Source organism: Apis florea, unplaced genomic scaffold, assembly GCF_048593485.1.
Source record: "Apis florea isolate Af1SG1 unplaced genomic scaffold, ASM4859348v1 contig_3772_pilon, whole genome shotgun sequence".
Classification (NCBI taxonomy): domain Eukaryota; kingdom Metazoa; phylum Arthropoda; class Insecta; order Hymenoptera; family Apidae; genus Apis; species Apis florea.
The window spans coordinates 1,198,571-1,219,553 of record NW_028256845.1 but is presented as its reverse complement, the minus strand read 5'-3'; the positions used below and the strand labels follow the sequence as shown (position 1 = coordinate 1,219,553).

The window sequence follows — 20,983 nt, the reverse complement described above, 5'->3', positions numbered from 1 at the left end:
AAATACGCATATCCTGTATATATTCTCTATTAAACTCGATACAATATTGCAATATCGAGACTACCAATGCGTCCAATTCCAATGGAAATTCATGTTTTTTTATTGAAAAAAAAAAAAAAAAGAAAAAAAAAGAAAAAAAAGAGTCAGGAAAACGTATATTAATTACGAATGGAACGGTAGAGAGGACGATGACTTAACGTTTTGCCATTAATCAGCGAGCATTAAGTACAGCGCTTGAGGAAGATCAGTGTTATGGAGTGTGACAAGGAGGATCGCGAGGGGTGGACAACGAAATATTAAAAATTACGTTCCACGATATATCTCGAAAAATATAAATCGTATCGAGACGGAACGAAAATGAATTTTATAGAAGAACAGAGTTTCATCTTGAGTTTATTTATGATAATACTCTTTCTCGAGTTTTAGTAATTTTTTATACAAACGATGCGATATTTGTATAAAAAGTTTTTCTAATTTCTTCCCGTGGTAATTGATGGCAGGTTTTGCGGCACGATAAAAATGATTGAGAAGGAGAAGGAATGGCGGATTGTCGGTGTATAAGAAGCGATATTTCTAAATTCGGAATCTATTTATTCGATGACGTAAAGCGAAGGATACCGCGTTTAACGGCGGAGAAGATCCAACGGGGAATTCCGGTAAAGCGGTGGAAATCGGGATTTATTCGTATGGATTTGTATGCCAAGAAAATATGCTTGTAGATCATCGCGATGGAATCGAATTTCACGCAAGAAATCGAATTAAAGTCACGTCGGAGACAATTCGATTTCAAAAATCGTCTTAGCCGAGCCCCGATACCTATTTCCATATAGATAACAAATGTAACTTCGTTGGAATCGAGTTACGTTTTATCGATTGGAGTTTCGGTTTAAGTTGCTGCCAGGAGGGAAGCGCGTGTAAGCGCCGCCGCTAAAACCTGGGCTGCGGAAATTTCAACGATAATTTCAATCGATCAAAAAACTGCGAGGGAAAAGTTGTAGCAGCCAAGATTTCGAATTATCTCTTTCGTTCACGCGTTCAAAATTTTCCCACGGCTGAATATTAAAAATACGTTTAAATTTCGAATTTTAATCGACACGACGAGTATTAAAAAAATTTTTTTTTCCTTTAATAACAATTTTTCCTAATCGGGGATAATGCGAACGTGGTTCGAACAAAATCGAGTATGAGAATAAATATAACGAGTGAGTAAGTTCAACTGGTGAACGATAGGCTGTGAAAGCTCGGGACGCAATCAATCATGCAAATCACGCCCGTTACAAAATCTCGCAATTCGGTGTCGGATTCCATATGGTAATGCCGTTAATATCCACCTGGTATATCGATATACAAGCGGATATATGTGGATATATACGTGTCTATGTATATATATTCTATACAGGGAGTCACATATTTGAAACAAAGGATGAACGGCAATCTGGCTGGCTCCAGCCGTGCACCATTGATTATTTATTAACGATTAATTGGCTCGTATTGATCTTTGCACGCGCCTCGCTGTTCGAGCCCCGCGTTATTGCAACGTCATTTCGCGCGATCATCAAAAAATCATCGAGCCAATTCGGGTCAAACAATCATCTCCAATCACCGTTGTCGCACGGACAGAAAAGTGATTTAAGTTCTGAATTCACGACAGCGTTACGCGGCCCGATAGATTTTATCTATATTAATATCGACAGAATTATTTCGCCAATTTTGCACATTGTACAATGGACAAAGAGTTATCGCATCACTGCGCGGCACACGTGCTTTATTTTCAAAATAATATTAATAAAAACGGCGAGAAACTGCTTAATTCATCGCAGCATACCTGGGACAGAAATTCGTGCAATTTGAATCGGAGGCGAGAATTCGTCATCGTTTCGCGGTATTATGCATCGTATGGCGAATGGAAAATTAACGATGGAACGTGTACATGTGTAAGTACGTAGTTTCCGATGTTACTAATACGCGAATAACAACGAATAACCCTCGAATCTCTGTAATTTCTGAATTATTATATTCATAAATGTCGAAAGATTATTTTTCCAGTACTTTATTTTATTAAATTGAAGGATTGTTTCGCGAAATTCTTATTACGAAATTAATATTAGTAAAAAAAAAAAAAGAAAAGAAAATGATTACGTCCTAAATTTAAAATCTAAACAGGTGATAAATATTCAAAAAATAGAACGATATCTACCATTAATTTTAAGCCATTGTCGAAGCCATTAGTCGAATTAATTGTCGAATGTCTTTAATTATTGGATTCGGGCGATAAAACGCGACCTCATAACGGTGTGTCGAGGCCGTTGGCATCGGCCGGAACAAGAACGACGAAGAGGAGAACGAGGACAAAGTGGCGTGTAACCGAGGGGGAAAGAGAGAACGCGTCGATATGATGGAAAATTTGCAAAACACCGAATTTCAATTATCCGTATTTCGAGGCGGGAGAGTTAAAAATACCAGAGGGAATGAATTATAATTACCTCAAATGGCACGAATGACGCGGAGACACGTCCTCGAAAATTAAAGGACGCGCGGGAAAAATGGTGGCCGCACTCGAAACGACTCGCGCTCTTTTAATTAATTTATTGCGAATCCAATATTGGCCCAATACCAATAAAAAAAAATCGATTGCAATGCATATCGTTGATGATACAGGTTCTTTTTTTTTTTCTTTCTTTCTTAAATGATTTACAATTTCACAAGGACGAGATATGATCGCTTAACTACGAGCTACGTTCTTTAACTGACAGCTTTAATTTTGCTCAATATTCTATCCACTGTTCAAATTCACACAGGAAGGATTTAGAGTAAAGAAGAAATTGAAGTTGATATTACAAAAATAATATCCTATATTTTTAATAAAAAAAAAATATGGAACTGTTCTTGACGTTTTCATAGTGAAATCGTAATTATTTTTGATACAAACGCAAATAAAAATTCTCACTGGAAGGAGGAACTAATTCGTCGATATTAAAATCGGGCGATGATCTCGTTATTCGCCCCTCTTTCGCCACCGTTCAACGATCGGAAAACAACGTTTTTCGCGCAAGAGTTGGAATTATCATCGGAGGAAGGAAGGAAGGAAGGAAAAAGAAGGGCCAGTTGATTGTAATCGGCGACCTAATTGCCGAGTATTGTTCGCCGCGTTCCACGATTTCTCGTAACACGATTGCGGCACGATGTCAGCGGGACTGTGAATTTTCAACGAGTCGATTCGTTTTCGAGCGGCGACACGTAAAAAAGAGGGAAGAGGAAAATGCCGGAACCCTGCGAACAACGGCCTAGACGCCGCGTATCGAACCGAAGTCACGTACCGCGGTCGGTGTAGAGAAAAAAAAAAATAAAATAAAATAAAATAAAATAAAATAAAAGAAATTGAAAAAAAAGGAGAGGAAGGAAAAAAAATGGTATTTCTGTTTGCGCGCCTGACCGCGGCGAATGCAGAAAAAATGATTTATCACCGACGAGATTTCGGCGAGGCAATCGGAACCCGAGGCAATTTCAGAGGAGTCCCGTGGTTCGAAACGTCTAATCGTGTTCTCCCTAATGATCAGACATTTCCACTCGGGTATACGTGACTTAGCGCGAAGATAGGTTATGGAATTTCGGAGGTGGAACCGGTTTAATTTCCTTCCAACTTCCGACGTTTAATTTAAATTCCTTTTAAATCGAGAAAAATGTAAATATTATAAATGAGATAAGCGCGGAGATAAGTTTCAGAATGTCGAAGAAGAGATTGAACCAATCTTACCCCTTCTCTCGAAATTTAAACTCGAAATTTAAACTCTTCTATTGAATCGTGAGAAAGATAATAAATGTAAGTTTTTTATCTTTGACGATAAGCGAAGAATGTAAAGATTGAGTTCTTAAGTCGAAATTCGAATAATTTATCCGAAGAATCAAATAAACGAGTAGCACACTTTGGATATTTTCAATTGTGATTGAATTTAATCGATCGAATTAATCCTTTCACACCGCGATGCGTGTTGATTCTCGAATTAATGAGTGTCATAGAATCGAAATTCTGGCCGAGTGCATCGTGGAAGCAACGTCCAATTGACGAAGGGGTGGGGGGGGAAAAAAGAAGAAGAGTATTCAAACAGCTTTTAAATCCGAAAGCGTACGGTACTGCCATCTACGCGCTGACGCGGAAAACTAGAATCCAGCGAGAACGACGAATTCTCTGGCTGGTGTGCATGTATACGTCGTGAGAGACCGGATTTCCCTCGAGCCACCCCTTTATACCGGGGAAAAACAACCCCCGAAATGCGTCGTGTAATCGTCAGCCTGTAGCGTCGCTCGAAACACGCGAAACTTTCAAACACGATCCAGACGTTATTCTCTCCGTTTCAAATTTGTCGTCTCGTTATTACAAGTACCAATATAATATTCATCCCCATTTTATCCACGAACAAGCTTAAACTCTGACAACAAACCGGCACGACAAACTTTACTTACGTTACAACGACTCGCCGATTTCATTTTTGACTTTTATCAAGATTTCGAGCTGCTCTCGAGCATTGATTTCGTCTTACCTGAAACAAAAAGAGAAAGGAAAATTGAAAGATGAGCGAAGTTAATGAGATATTTTGTTAAACATGGGTGTAAGGGATTACAACGAGGGGAAGATTCAAAGGCCGACAGCTGCTTTGTAACGCAAGAATTACGCCTCGCGTGGGATCGCGTCGTTAATATGCCACGAAGAAACATAGATGCGCATACGTTCAGAAATTTATTAGTCTCGATGAATTTAAATGAGGGCCATAGCCTAACTATAGATGTATGAAACTCTTGGTACATAGTCTTATGTTTGTAATATATACTTATGGTGAAAATCTTCGTTGGAATTAGCCGATATATATATTGAAAAGCTTCGAAATATTCGAGAGATTGAAAATCATTGGTAACGAAAATAAATAAGAAGGAACGAAAGATATGGAAAAATATGGATGAGATATCGATCGACGATGCTTTTCAAAACAAACGGATCAAAACAAAGAGAGAATAAACACAACTATTCGAGATTATGCAGCCATCGACTGGATTGGAGAAGAATGAGAACCTACTCTTTAATTTTATTCTATCAATATAAATTTAAAATTTCTTTCCTTTAATCTTTTCCATCCAATGGAATAGAAAATTCTTTTCTAATCCAATTTATCGTTCCATCTTTCTGTATCATAAAAATAATCATAAAATTAATTAACCAATCTCTAATTTCGAAGAATGTTAATTCACAATGTTAATCTTTGTCGTGGATATATTTTTTCCTTATCAAGTACATCGCAAAAAATAATCACGTAATATCGATTAATTCAAACAATGTTAATTATGTATTTTTTATAGATCTTGATATGAGATGCCTCGATTATTTCGTTTTAAAGAAGAATATCCAAATAAAATCTCGATCTACAATTTCTCGATCCTGATGATATAACGCGATATAGATCGAAATCGTTTTGAAACAAGAACGATAGCCATCTTAGAGTCCGTCGTAAATCACCGGCCGATTCGATCGCAGCGAAAAGCTCGGCATCATCCGTCTCTGACAAAGTGTAGACCTGCCAAAGGATCTTCCACTGCTGCTAACTTCCGCTCGTTATTTACGGCTCTAGATTGGTGGTACTTCGTTCGAGTTTCGGCGCGAAACGTGAGGTCGAAATCGCAAATTGATCTCGACTCGTTCCAGAGACTTTTATCGCCGGTTATTCTCCTCCCATTTCCTTCCAAACTGGTATATATAAGTTTCTTAAATCGGTTCCATCGGCGCAATAACGAAAATAATTTTCCCCGCGCCAATGCACATTGTGCATTACGTGCTTCAGATTCAAGATATCGTCATCAATTTTCAAAGGTAAATATTTATTTTTAATCTACCCTATTTTTCGATTTATGCCGGCTTTTTTTATACCGGATCTTACGAAATGAGAAATTTCAGAATATTATACGCCATTCGTTATATGTGTTTCAAAAAAAGGAATTCATCTATCCATTGACCATCGGCAATAATTATTTTTCTGGAAAATATATTCCATATTCAGCATTCTAAATTAATCGCTCGAACTTTTAAGATACTAAAAGTATATAAGTATATGATCGATTCAGTCCCCAAGTTCCACAATCTATTCGACAAAGAGTATAACTTCTGTTCCACGTCCACCCACTTAACGATCCTCCCTCTCGACGAAACCTCATAATTAATTCACGCTTAATCCCCTTATATCTTCCATCGCAAAATCCCTCAAGCGCTGGAATTCGATCGAAACGACGAGTATTCGCAGCTTCTTCTCCGCCGCTTTCTTAAACGCGCAAAAAGGAAAAAAAAAAAAAAGAACAACGAATAAAACAAAGAGAATAAAAAAAACGAAAGGAAGAATCATAAATACACGGTGTAATACCATTAGCCGGTCGTATCTCTTTCCAATCACCGACCGCCCTTAAAAAAAGATTTTCAATAGAAGTCCGCGCGACGCCCAGAGAGGACGTAATTCAAGCGTTCTTATCCGATCGCCTGTGCGGCTCGATCGATTTTCCCATAAGTCCGATATCACCTCTCCGCAAGGAACTCCGGCCGGGCATAAAAGTTTCATTCGATCCATACGAATATACGTATGTATGTATGTATATACGATCCGCTCGATTCCGAGCGAGAACAAAATGGAAACGGGTCGGTCAAGGGGTTGTTGGATAACGGCGCGACGATTCAGGTATATCGAAGGAGGGAACGATTACACATGCGAATCGAACGAATTGCGAGTGGAGCGAAAGGTGTAAGAATGCAGAATGCTGACCGTAGGCGGTATAGGTCAGACATGAATTCTTGATATCCGGAGCTTCGACTTGACCGCAAACACCGCCGTTCTACGGTGTTACGTACGTGTACGCAGTGCTGCCAACCGCGTACGCCTCGCCACGACGTTAACGTCACACTCACCCTGTTACCAACTTTCTTGTTGCACCGGTGTTACAATCGATCGGCGAATCACACGCGGCCGCAACCGGTGTGATCGGATGTTGTGCATCGACGCGCGTGTGAATCTTTGATGGAGGGAACGATTTCGGGGGAATGTGCAAGTATCCGTTGTACACGATTATATAGGAATATTTAATTTTTAACGGAATTGAAACGCGTTACGAGAATAATTTTCAGAATGTCTAGGATATTAATACGGTTAATTTCGTGGTGAATTTGAATTATCAAACGAAATTTCGACCCGCTTATACGATTTTATTAACACATTGAAGAAAAAAGAGAATGGAAAATCGGAAGGAACGAACAGCCAGAACACAAATTCATTCAAAAATCATTCTCCCTAAATTTCGAGCCGCCCAACACGCTTCGATTCACCCGGCCAACCGATCGTGCAATTCGTCTGGCGTGGCAATTGCACCGGTAAGCTGCAGGAGGCGGGCATCTCGCGATCCCGCGTATATATCAGCGACGCAATTGATATATCATCCTGGTGGTGGTCCACGCGGGCAATTGCTCGTGCACCGCGTTTACACGACCGCTTGGCCGATCCACCGCCACTGTTTCAACCCATCCGCCATCAAAATTCACCGATAACTCGAAACACCCATCTCTCTCTCTCTCTCTCTCTGTTCCTCCTCGCACGGTCGATCACCGATTGTTTCGACCTTCGTCGTCGTTGTTCCCGCCGCAACGGTGGAACAACCAGAAACCTAGAAACCGGGAATTATCCTCGAGACCGGAAGATCAGTTCCCAATAATCCACGGCACGCGCATTTACATCGGGAACGAGGTAATAAATACGGCGTTTACACGGCTAGCCACCTGGAGGGAGGGAGGAGGATAAATTCCTGGCCACGGTCCAGCGTTTCGAGTTTCGAGAAGCCGTTTTCCCTCTCCCCCCCGATACAAATGGACGCAGGAACCGCATCGAAACTGCGAAACTGGCCGAGCTGGCCCCGTTAAATGAACCAGTCATCGTGGAAAGGATCGAGGAAATGGAGGGAAGGGCTTCTTTCACTTCTTATCTTGCGTGAGCTCGCGGGATTCGGATTTATTTTTTAGAGCAAAGGGTGAGGGAGGACATGCCTGTGCTTGGATTATGGATTTCGCAAAAGAGAATTGGACGTGCAAGAACTGTGGGGAAAAGCTTGAGCCACTTGTTATAAATTGGATTCTTAAAATTGTGGATGAAAGAAAAATTGTGTCTTTTGATATAATTTTGAGTGAACAAAGCCACTTAGCAGACGAGTAATAACTGGAGGAATAATGAAAGATCAGAGGGTGTATTTGTACGAAAGGGATAGTTAGACGAGGACTTTCGAGAATTGTGTTTCGCGTACATCTCTCTGTAGGAGAGAGCATGTAAAGGCCACCGCAGTAGCCATATAAAGTTGTTCCCCACTTCACTTACATAGAATAGAAAACAGAGATTATTTGTAGTGGAACAAATCTGCGAGAACGTGTATTCGTGGAAGTACTTTGAAAAAATAGATATCTATTTATTTACGCGATATCTCTTATGCCACTGCGGTATTTAAACTCTCATCTGATTAATGAACGTTGCATTTATTAAAATTGTTTGTTGCAGCATTGGTCTGAACCTTCGTTCCGCTAATTTTCCTATTCGTAACTTAGTCTTCAACATTGCTCACGAGCATCTATAATTATCCATACACGATATAATAAGACAAAGACTGCAGAAATAGCTAACCCCAGACTTTACTCCTATCGAGCTTTTTACATCGCCTGTTGTTCACGAACGCTTTGAACTTGGTTTAAAACATTAAACTCACACTTTGCTAATTTTGTTGCCCGTAACGTTGCTTTCAGTGGCTTGAAAATAGCACTAAGAGCCAGAGAAAATCATCGAACAAAACATACTCTCTCTCCCTCTCTCTCTCTCTTCATCAATCCTCAAAATCTACCGTAGAGGTATAAAGAGAAACTCTATTCGAATATATATACATCGTGCGTTCGTTACTCCAACTGGAAATTTTCAACAGTTGCATACGTTACGTTGCTTTATTATCCACCATAGTTTCCTAAGTGGTCGAGTAACCGTAAATACTCCATCTTATCGAGCTGTACGCGGTATATCGCAATTGAACTCGCTGTAAATAGCGCGGTATCACGGAACGGTTCGCTATCGGGCGAGGTCGATACGCGATAAAGATAACAAGCAACAGGGTAATTAGCGAAAAGCCACTTAGCAGCGTATTAATAACGTAGAACGGAATAATTCGTCGATCGTGGTCGCGCGGTTCTCGAAAAGGGAATCGTGGAGAGAATTAGATGTTGCTCCATCCTCGCGTGCTACGCGCTATCGATCAGAATTTATCGGCCATCGGTGTAATTGCAAACGAGCAAAGAGAAAAAAAAAAGAAAAAGAAAGAAAGAAAGAAAAAGAAGCTAAAAGAGTAATTCTTCAAGCGAAGCAAGTTCGATTGAAATCGACAATTGTAATTAAACGCGATATTTTCCATGCCGGAAATTTTCGATTTCTTTCGAATTACTGGAAGACGCTATTGTAGAATTTCATATATAACTCGATATATGTCCTTGTATAAATATTCTTACGATGAAGGAAAGATGTGTAAATGTAGAAATTAGAATTTCATCTATTCCCAGATTTAACGAAGAATTGTGCGTTGAAATTGTGAAAGCGAGAAGAAGAATTTTATATTATTAATCGAAAAATTTAATAAAAAAAAAAAAAAAAGAGAAAAGAATATCACGCGATATTTTATAATTCATTTCGCGTGTAATTAATATCTACGCGAAAATTAGAACAAGGGAGGGGAAATCCGTTTCCAGTGGAAACGGAAATAAAAATCTTTCGACTCTACGAGGAGTAGAGGAAATGACATCTATTCCACGTATGAAAATTTATGAATCCAAATTTCGCCCGCGAGGTGGAGGATTAAAGCGAGGTAAATTAATATTAACCGAATCAATTGAAACGCGTATATCCTATAATCTTACCAATTAATATCGGTGGGGGAGGGGGGAAAAAAGAGAAAACGGGGAAAAAGCAATTAAACGAATCATCGGTTATTTCGGTGTACCCATTATCCGCCACTACCACGTAATATCGAGTATAATACACACGTATTTATGATATACGATAAGAGGTTTACGAGATAAGAGGGAGAGGAAAAACGGTGGAGACGGTGGACTTGCTTTGATGCAGAAACGGCGGACGAGGACAAATCACGATCGCGAAACTCCACGGGCCATTAAACGCTATCCTTATCAACAGCGTAAAAACAATGACACCCTCGTATCGGCCGGCTGATACCCTTCGTCCATTCGACGATGTTAAGGGCTCGCGTGTCGCTCGCTTGCTATCTCTTTTAACGCGTGCGTGACGTTCCACGATGAAATCACGTTGCAAGTCAAACGATGCAACGCGCACAAGACACGATCGTTCCAAACCATTTTGCATTCGTGTGTCGTTGCATCGTTACGTTTTGCAGTTTAAGGGATGTTTCTTTGTCTCAGAGACGATCGAGACGTCATTTTCTTTTGTCATTCCATTCCAACGAATGACGAATATTTATCGGATCGTTATATACGCGAAATGTGAATCGATTTTGCAAAATTTATTTAGGGGCCGGTAATTAAATAATATTTATTTCGCAATTCGAAAATTGATTCAGATGCTTTCGAGTGTGGTGTCATGTTGGTTGTTTAGCAAACAGTTTATTGATTGTTGGATATTTCTATAGCTTATGTAATTATCATCGTTGACGGAATTTAATGTAAAAAGTCTTGAAATTTTGAACGATATCTCGATAAAAGTAGTTTAATATAGAAAATTGACTTTTCCCGTTCTCACCTGTCAAATTACTCCGAATGTCGATTTAAAAAGATATATAAAATGCGTAGATGTACATTTACTACATCGAGGAACACGCTCCCACTTCATCGTCAACAAAGATTAATCGATCTTTAAGATCCAAACGACGAAATTCACGTATCACAAACGCATTTCGTTATATCAATATTTATATTTGAAAATGTAGATTTAAGAAGAAGTGAAACACGAATATGCGATGTATATTCACAATCCCTGCTACATCAAAGAACGCACACTGAATCACACTTAGCAGTATCTGCGATCTCCGAGAGATCCAAGAAATTCATCGCATCGATTTAACGTTGAGAATTTAAAACACAGTGTATTCAGACTCGTCACGCATCCATCCGCATATATAACCGGCCATACTTTCAAAAATCCAGTAAAATAAATCAACGTCTACAAGATCCATAAGGAATCATAGACCGTCGTGCGTTCCGCTATTGTCCGCGCTGCCATTTCCCAGACCCCGAACAATCCCGTCCCTATTTACAATTCGAGTCCGTTTTCCGTCCAACAAGGGAACCATCTTCCGGCGTGGAACATTACACGAGAGAACGGCGTAGAAAAGCGCGGATAGAAAACGAGAAGGAAACGGGCCTGGTACGGGGACAGAAAATAACAGAGCGAACAATTTGAGAGATTACAGAGGCCCTGGGTGCTGGTTTCCAATCGGTTGAGCCCGGCCGCTGGCCGCATACCTTGTTTCCAGCCCCCCTCCCTCTCCCCCTCTCGCTCCGTCCAAGCCAATTCTTCTCTTCTCTTCTTCCTTCACCCGTGTCGGCCGTTTTGCATTTTCTATTCTGCATTTCACGTTTTGCCACGCGCAACCCGCAAATTTACCGTAAATAATGCTCCATTCGTTGCTGCATCCCGCGTGTCGCATTGCAGAAACCGATTTTTTTATGGAACACGGAAATACGTGTTGGAAGGCTGGCTGGTCGGTGGAGGTCTCCAAGTGAATTTTATGTCGGGTGAAGATTATAGATGAAGCATAAGTATAAGGAATAATCGAGTGGATGACACATGCAAAAATTAGGGAAACCAAAATCGAATCAAATTTTACCTCCACTTCTATAATACGAATGACGCAAGTTCAACGAGTTTTCCATACATGCAGCTTCGCCACTACACTCGCCACTCGTGATGAAATTCAAGACGCTTCTATACGTCACGAGCTTTCCAGCACGGTGTATGTCGCGAGTAGACTCCAAGAAACCGTTACTTGTCCACTCAACCCGCATCCTTTGACCTGCCGCAGGTTACGGATGCCACGCACCCGTACACGCACGGGACGTGTTGCACGGGACGTACGAGGATTCCTGGCTGATCCGTCTTGATTTAGAGGAGCGGGTTACGCGCGCTGGATACCGGACCATCCGAATTGAATGCCGGTTACGGGATTAATTCGAGCCGCATCCGTTTGATCGCGATTCGATTGAATTGGGCGGGGTGGTTGGAGGGCTCGCCTCGAAATATTAACCCTCTCTTCCCTCCCCTCCCCCCTCTCGCTCCACCGTCTCTGTTATAGCCTGTTTAACAGGCTAAGATTAGTAGAACCCGCGATTCCAGCCAGCTTCGATGGAATATGTTTCGAGCGTTGCTGTCGGTATTTTGGCCAGGATGGAACGCTTGTGCCCGGCGATCTGATCTGGTATATCGACCGTTCCCCCATTTTGGCGGGGGGAGGGGGAAGGAGGAGGAGGAGGGGATTGACGATGATTCGCTTTTGCTCGATGAAAAGGTGGCGATGAGAAGAGGTTATATCATAATAAATTCGACTCGACGTATCCTTTTCGTTCTAAATTAATATTATAAAATTTAACGAGGTTAATCAGCTCAGAAGGTCAATCACGAAGCGTTCTTACGTTCTTCGGCGGAGAATGATTGGAGAAATACAATTTGTTAATTGAACGTATCTATCATTTCTCGTTCGTAATATAATTCTAAATTTGTAATTTATCTATGATTATCTTATGTATATCAGAGTAATATTTATAATAAAAGGATCGATAATTCATGCGAGGGTACAAGGGCAAGGAGGATAAGCTAAACACGTTCAAGACTTGGCTATACAAAGATTAAAATTAACTGGCAAAAGTAGTAATAACACGTAATGATTATTATCTCTACGTGCAACAAGATAACAAATCTACGCGTCATTGTACGATTCTACGCATCGAAATTTGTAACCAACGATCTAAAATCCAACCAGAAATTCTTGCCCCGTCCAATCCGACTTCCCGATCAAAATACAGGCCCCCAAGAATGAAAACAACGCATCCTTCTCACATCCATTCTTCTTTCTCGAGCAAAACACAGGAAACGGAGGAAGGAACGTTCCATCATCATCATCATTCACGTTCACGCGCGAAGAAGACAAAGAAGGGAAAGGGATAAACGTCTCGCCTCAACGTTCGCGACACGAGAGCATTTCGTCAACATTTCTGGCAGCAAGTCGGTCGCGAGATTTCCATCTGTCACGCAGGGTTGCCTTCCCTGGGAACGAGGCGAGCGATATACATACATATATATACCTGGAGAAAAGTGGAAGAGAGAGAGAGAGAGAGAGGGTGGGCGAAGGCGAGAAAACGTTTTCAAACATCCGGCGCAGCCTCTGCATCTCGAGCAAAGTGAGACGTCTTAGCCGTCGAGCGGTGGCTGGTCGTCGATGTGGAAGGTTGGCGTGTCTGAATCCTGAGGGAAGCTAAACGTAAAACGTGGAGAGGAGGGGGAGAGAGAGGTGGAAACGAGGCAACGAGGGATTCCAGCAGGAAAAGGAGCCTAAGACAGAGGCGTGTAAGAGAGAGAGAGAGAGAGAGGGATTCAGGAGGAAGAAGAGGAGGCACGTCGACCGTGGGGGTAGTAGTTTATTTGGACACTGATTTGAAGCGAACGCTTGGAAATTTGACATTCTCGTGAACTTTCCACGGCGCTAGGCCAGCTTACCGTATGCCTGTGGAAACGGCCTCCCGTCGGGAACGGGTTAGCATCCCGAGATATTTCGTATTTTCGCCGAGGCCAGACCTCGACCGAGAGGGCCAATCCTCTCTTCCCGAATACGTAAACGGACGAGTTCCAGTGAATTTTACAGAGTCGCCATACGCGTCTTCCCCCAGTGGCTTCTCCGTGTCCGTGAACTGGAAAAACGATTCTCCGAATTTCGATAGGTGCAGGAAATTACAGACACGTTTAGGAGAAGAAAATTTGGATTAACGTTGAGACGATTTTTTTTTTTAAATACAAAGGTTTAGGAAAAGAGTTATCATCAAAGAGAAATTTATAAAAACGATTCTGCAAAGGATCTACTTTGAAATTGTAATTTGTACGATTATTTTTTCTTGCATAATGCTTGGAACGGGGATCTTTAATCTTTAAGGAATTGTCTTAAAACTCATCGGTATTCGAACGAAGTTTAGTAGAAAAGATATTGATAGATCAGCACATTGTAGCATAGTGCTAACGAAAAGTATAAATAGAGAGTTAAAGTGAGAAAATTTAAATAGCTATAAATAGGATACCTCGGTTCCTCTCAAACGGAAAGAATCGTAATCTTCGTTCGAATTTAACCCCATCAGGAAGAAAATCACAACCCAAAAATTAAGGAACTTTTCCTTAAAACGGGTGCCTTCTTAAACGTTTAAAAATTTTCTTTCAAAGAAAATTCTGTACAATATCAAAATACTGAAATGGCAAAAAAAAAAGAATAAATAAATAAATTAATAAACAACTATTAAATGAAAAATATTCGAACACGGATTCTATGTATATCCCGGATCTTGTGGTGGAGAAAAGAGACCTCTTGACCCGGCGCATCTTTATTAACAGATGCAATCCCGATTTATTCTTGGGTCGATTAATCCTTCCGCACAGCTCGAGCGTGCAGAGAGGAAAGAAAACGAAAGCTTCGCGGAAGTCTGTCCTACGAGATACATTTATAGCGGGCCCCTCCACGCCTCGTCACGTTGGCTTTTCGTCGTTTTATGCCCCGGTCAGTTACGCGGAAACACTGAATGGAATAACGGATAGAAAGCGTTTCAAGCTCTGGGAAATTACCGCCGCGTAGATGGACACGTTGGAATGGTATCGGGAAAATAAATCCTAACGAATGATAAAACTTTAGTTATTTCTGAATTTTGATAAATTTCGTTCACCACGCCGTTTTTTTTATTTTCTTCTTTTCTTTTAATTTGTATTATATTACACATTACGCGTTTTGTGCAAAAATTGAAGGACATTTTCAAAAAATAAGGATTAAAATACTCTTGATAAATCAACAAGAACCGAGTTTGGATCACGTTTCAAAAGACGTGATTCGATATTAATAAATCTCGTTTAATCTAATGTAGCTATTCACGATCCAAGGATGCTAATTGCGAATCAGAGTGCCAATCTATTCGTTACATAAAGGATTATTGAATAAAACCAATTAGTGTAATCACATTTTCTGAAAATGATTGTAATTCGAAGTAGTAGTAGAATGAATTAATTCGTTTGTCATCTGAAAGTTTTGAACAGATAAAGAAGTATTCTCGAAGTACGTAACTTCAAATAATCCATACTTTCTACAAACACATCTACTATTTATTAACAAAATCCCGACAAATTTCTATAATTCTCATTCCTTTCTTTTCGCATCTCCTTCCTAAAAATGTTACACACACCATTATCTATCCATCTACGAGCGAGACAAAAATCCAAACAGAAAATTATCGAAATTGATTGGTTATCGAGCCGAGCACCAACCGCTGGCATCGTACCACCACACCTACGATCCACAATGATCGACTTCGCCTCGGCTCATTACCGTACTGACACACACGGTTGCGCCCTGATAACGGTATTATCGGCATTTGCCCGACCGGATGCATTCGACCCCCTCCACGCCACGTACTCTCCGTTACACAAGCGTTCCTCTACCCCTAAACCCCTCCGGTTGTTTGTCTCACCTCTCGCAGCCGAGCGAGAGGAAACGAGCATCGGGGGCCTGGCCACCCGAGTTAAAAGAAAGAAAAAAAAATTCGTCCGCGCACAGGCCTTTTTTTTTTTCGATATATGATAGAGACGAGAGGGGAAAGATTATACGCCGCGAAATTCGTGATCCGATTACGCGTGCAACAGGAATTAATTCTACGCGGCGGTAATCCGCGCGCGATGCGCTTCGCTCGAGGAAGAGGAGACGATGGTGGAGAACGAGAGGGAATATTATTTCGAGAGGAGGAGGGGCCGTGGAACGCGGTTAATTAAAGCGTTCCGTAAACTGACCGACCCCCGAGGGTGCGACGTGTAAGAGGGTGTAAATGAACAATCAATTGTAAATATTTCGAGGGTGGGACTTGATTGGGATTTGTGACCGCGCCGGATGGATTGATTTCGAGGGGATAATGCGATAAAAAGCGTACAGCTTTTTGTTTGCATTGGGATTTCGTCGGTGCCGATGTCGAAGCTCTTATTGTTCACACGTTAGACAGAGCAACAATCCAAATATATTCGGATAATTAATAAATATCAGTCTGTTTCTCAATGTGGAAAATAAATATTTCGAAATATTTAACCTCTAATTTCACCTGGAAAACCAATGTAACCAATAATATTACCAATAATTCCTTCTCACCTTTAGGCGGTGAAAAAATTCGGTCGCTCCGTTTTTCCCTCGATCGTCGATAAAAGTGACAGATACATTTGACACACAAGTTTCTCCATTCCCCAAAGGGAAACGAAAGACAGACAGAGAAAGAGAGAAGTCAAAATGAGAGAAGAAGGAAAAGAAGAAGGAAGAAAAAAAATAACCAAAAAAAAAAAAAAAAAGAAAATACTCGAACAAACCACGCTTTATGGCTTAGCGGGAGAAAGTTAAACGACCATCGAATTTACAATAAATCTCGACAGAGCTTTTAGTACTTTCCCGCAGATAAGGCAAACACGTTAATGGATTTTTCCAGCGGCGCTCTTTTATCCACGCCGGTTCCATTCTCTATGCACCTCTATACACGAATAACGAACAAACACGATAACCTAATTCAAATTGGCTTATCGCCTCGGCTCACCGTAAACATTTTTCGCCTCTCTGTAAAGCGTAACATTAAAAGAGTTACCGCCGATCGAGACGTAGAAGAGAGAGAGAGAGAGAGAGAGAAGGAATCAACTCGAACTCGTATCGTTCCATTTTAGTTTACGAAGCCGATCGCGAGAAGCACGGGGGAGGAGGAAGAATACTATCAACTGCAATCACGTACATATATATATATATATATATATCCCCGTACACGTGTGAACCTACACGTAAGTATATGTGGGTCCAAGTTTCGCGCAGAAATCTCTCGGGAGGAAGTTCGTATCGCAGATTGTAGAGTACGGCGACAGCATTGGAAACGATTCGAAACGGTTTCCACGGAACAAGAATGCGATGACGAACTGCGAGAGAAATAGAGAGAAAGAGAGAGATAAAAGTCTGGTAGGACTACGATCCTTACGAATTCACCACGCGAAAAGGCCGTAACGGAGGAGGATAAAGAGGAGGAAGAGGAAAAAAGAAGGAAAAAAGGAGACTCGTCGTCGATTTGGAGCGTTTAGGGCGCAACGAGGGAAAAGATGGCGGGAGCCGATGAAAGAGAGCTCCACTCCTGGCAAAACAATCAATTATCAAGAAGAGTTCCGAAAGCAGCCGGGACCAGTTCGACTGTTTCTCTTCGAAAGCCGATTTTTGCGATCGGTTTCGAAAGGGCCGGGTGCAGAGAGAGAGAGAGAGAGAGGGAGGGAGAGAGAAATAAAGGCTACTTTGCTCAAACTCTTGGAAAAGTTTCTCGTACGGCCAACCCCCGCCGTCTCTTTCTCTCCAATTCTCCCTGGACCCCACTTCGAGCGCCGCCATACGACCCTTCGGCCAAGGGAATTGATTCGTGTTCCGTACTTTGCGCGATTACGACGACCCTCGAATATAAATCGACAGGGCCGGTGGAGACGACAGAGACGGGTTTCAGCCGCTCGATCGGAGGATACCTATGGAACGAGGTTTAATCGCGGGACGAAAAAATTGGCAGCCACTACGGTATCGATGGTGGATCGATTCCGAGATGAATTCCAATTTTCTTCCCCATTATTGTCCCCATCATTTGTACATTTGTTGTTACATTTAACTTTTGTTTTTTCTTTCAGATTGCAATTCTTTGAAATTTGTGAGATATACAAATGTATGTTTAAAAAAAGGAAACGAATAACGGAAATTAAATTTAATCCTCTTTGTCAACTTTGTTGTGACAATGATTAAACAACTATATTATTCCGACAATACACGGTGAATACTCGAAAGAATCTTTACTTGAGAATGCCTGGAAACAGTATCGAAGTCGCGAGCCACGAAGACAGCTAATGTTTCGCGCACGATGTACGCTTAGCTTCAAGTCGATCCAGACTTTCTTAGTGGGGGTTCTGAGTTTACCGTCGAACGTCGTTAGCGCTACTTGCGAATTGGGACGCCTTAATTAACGCCGATTTCTTGGTGGAATTTCAGGAAACGGAAAGCGGGCAACGGAGGTTGAAACTAGCGGTGTATAGTCGAAAATGTGTTAACGAGCGTGCAAATAGCAACGGGTTCGCGGATGCGCGAGTGTTAAGTGCCCCGCGAGCCTGGTGTGAACCGTAATCGAAACCTGAGATTATTAGGAAAAGATTCCAGCGGTACCACGTCCCTCTCTCGTTCTATTTCCAACTAATTCTGGTGGTCAAATATTTGTATTCAGTGAATATTAGTGAATTCGTGATAAATGAACTCGAATCGAGACGTACGTGTTACGACAGAACGAAAATGCTACTTTTAAAGTGAAGAATAGACGCGAAGTCCTTTGAGATGCGTTTTGTGATGCCACGATTCTCGTTAGAAACGATATTGTTTGACAAGGATCTCGACCCATCATTGAGCATCACGCATCAGAAAGAAATCTGAGAATCGAGGGAACACAATTTCGCAAAACTTCCAAAAGGGAGTAGATCTCAAAGAATCCTCCAACAAGGGACGACGAGGGAAACTTGTGCTCAAAGCAAGAAGAAGGCGAAATCGCTCGAGGGCTTTTGAAATTTTTCGCCCGAAGACGCGAATCTTTTTCGCTCGAGAACACTTGAAAAATTGTGTGGCTCCCGTCAAATATTACTACACTTTCTACTGCTAATTTCTATTTTACACGATTAATTTGAAATTGCAAAAAAATATATATATCATAATAATCGATCGTATATCCAGAATTAATAAAAGTTTTCTTTTTAAAGATAACGCTTTAATATCCTTCTGTCTGTTAATAGCATGGTAATCGATCGATACTCATTGTCAGACTCGTACAGAAGAGTCCACTTTCAAGAATTTCCTCTTGGAAAGTAAACCTGATTGAAATTCCAAATGCACATTTTCCACCAGCATCCTACGACCGTTTCGTTATTACGTAACACGTTATATTAAATACCAGCACGGTCAAATTTAAAGGACACGAATCTACCTCATCACCGAGAGACCTTTCTTTGCCGACCTTTCTTTTCGAATCGGAGGAGAAGACTCTCCAAGGACTTTCGCGGAGGGAGAGAGAGAGAGAGAGAGAGGGAGGGAGATAGTTAGACACACTTGTCCCTCGTAACACGACTCGTTACAGGAGACGTGTCCAAAACTAAATTTTGTCTACGTGCCCTGCGAGTATGCACGACCCCCTCGCAACAATGAGGGTTACAAAATCAGAGATAAGTGGCGGCTGGCGACGGAATTGTGGAATACCTTGGCGGCCGGGGACAAGGGCGTTTAATATGCGTGGAGAGAAACGGGCAGGACCAAAACTCCCTTTCGCCCTTACCTTCTAATTTATGCAATGCTTCCTCCCTCCCGCGTTTTCTACCATTGCGCCACGTACGTGTGGTGTATCTGGGTTAACTGCTACCCTCGCGAGAAACTCCATTGTTACACGTTCGATCGCTATTTAATCCTCCGATGTTTAATGCAACACCCGACCAGATTCCCCGAGTAACGTCCCTGAGAAATTTCAACGGTTGAGAAAGGTAAGGTTTTTTTACGTTCAAAAAATTACGATCTTTTTCTCCACTCCGTCAATGCAAATGACTCACAAGTTATTGTTACATATTTTGTAGTTCCACTTACTACGAAGTATAGGAATATAATTGTAAATAAAAATACAATTGTAGAACGAATAATGAAATCACGAGAAGAACGTAACGCGGTAAATTCGATTATTTTAAACAGCTCGGAAAACGTGTAAAAGACACGTTTCCAGCACGAATTCGTTCCGATTTACGTAGAAGGGCGTCGTAGAACAGATTCGCATAGTATTAGCCAGGGAAGACGCGAGAAGGATCAGTCGGCCACGCTTCGATACCTCGGAATAAGTTAAACCGCGTAACTGGATCTCGTTCTTTGAAGTGTGGAAGAAGAACTTCGTCCCCAGGTTCCTCTTTCCCTGTAGATAATGATAACCTTGGATCGAGATCCAGCAGTCTCAACTTCACGGGTCTCGATCTCGAGCGGCGGATCGATTTTCTTCGTGGGATGAATTCGTGCGAGTCGTGATCGATCCCCGCACGTGTATGGATACGAAATGCTGTAACACCTTGTTTTGCGCGCGACGATCGTATGACTCGGTAATGCGAACTTCAACGCGATTCCCCGTCTCCTTCCGCGTCGTAATTTCGATATTCACGCTTCGAATGACTTCACGAAGGATAAAGTGCTCGGAGCACAGGTTTCTAACAGGTAGATTCTATACAATTGTTTATTTTTCTTTTCAACAGGATATGAATATCTACGTTTCAATTACAGTCACGTTGTCGAGTTGAATTTATTTACGTGTAACAACAGATACAGATGTTTCTCATATCTTTTTAATTCCATTTTCTTGGAGCATTGTGCATGTAATTAAATTGTTCTTGTAAATTGTCTTCCTGTTAGATTTTATTTTCTTTAGACAAACTTTTTTTTTTTTTTTGAGAACACGAAATCGTAAAATCGTTGATTAACACGAGATTTGTTTTTTTTTTTTTATTTTTCCAAATTGGAATTAATTAAATCATTGATCGTTATTTAAAATTATTATATTGAAAAGACGAATCGATAACAATTTTAATCAACGAAAATATTAGCCTATGTCGTTCAATGATCG

At 41.2% G+C, this 20,983-nt stretch overlaps 1 protein-coding gene across 8 annotated transcripts in view; it reads right to left on the bottom strand.

The window, feature by feature from the left end:
* Positions 1-20,983, bottom strand: part of Rbp6 (RNA-binding protein 6) — a 748,813-nt gene that overhangs the window by 511,992 nt on the left and 215,838 nt on the right. The window contains exon 1 of one of the 8 annotated variants that reach the window (XM_086915309.1): positions 4,462-4,533. The exons of the other annotated variants lie outside the window; for them this stretch is intronic. The gene's annotated coding sequence lies outside the window, so the exon portion shown is untranslated. Of the gene's footprint in view, positions 1-4,461; positions 4,534-20,983 lie in introns of those variants that run through there. 8 annotated transcript variants of the gene reach the window in all.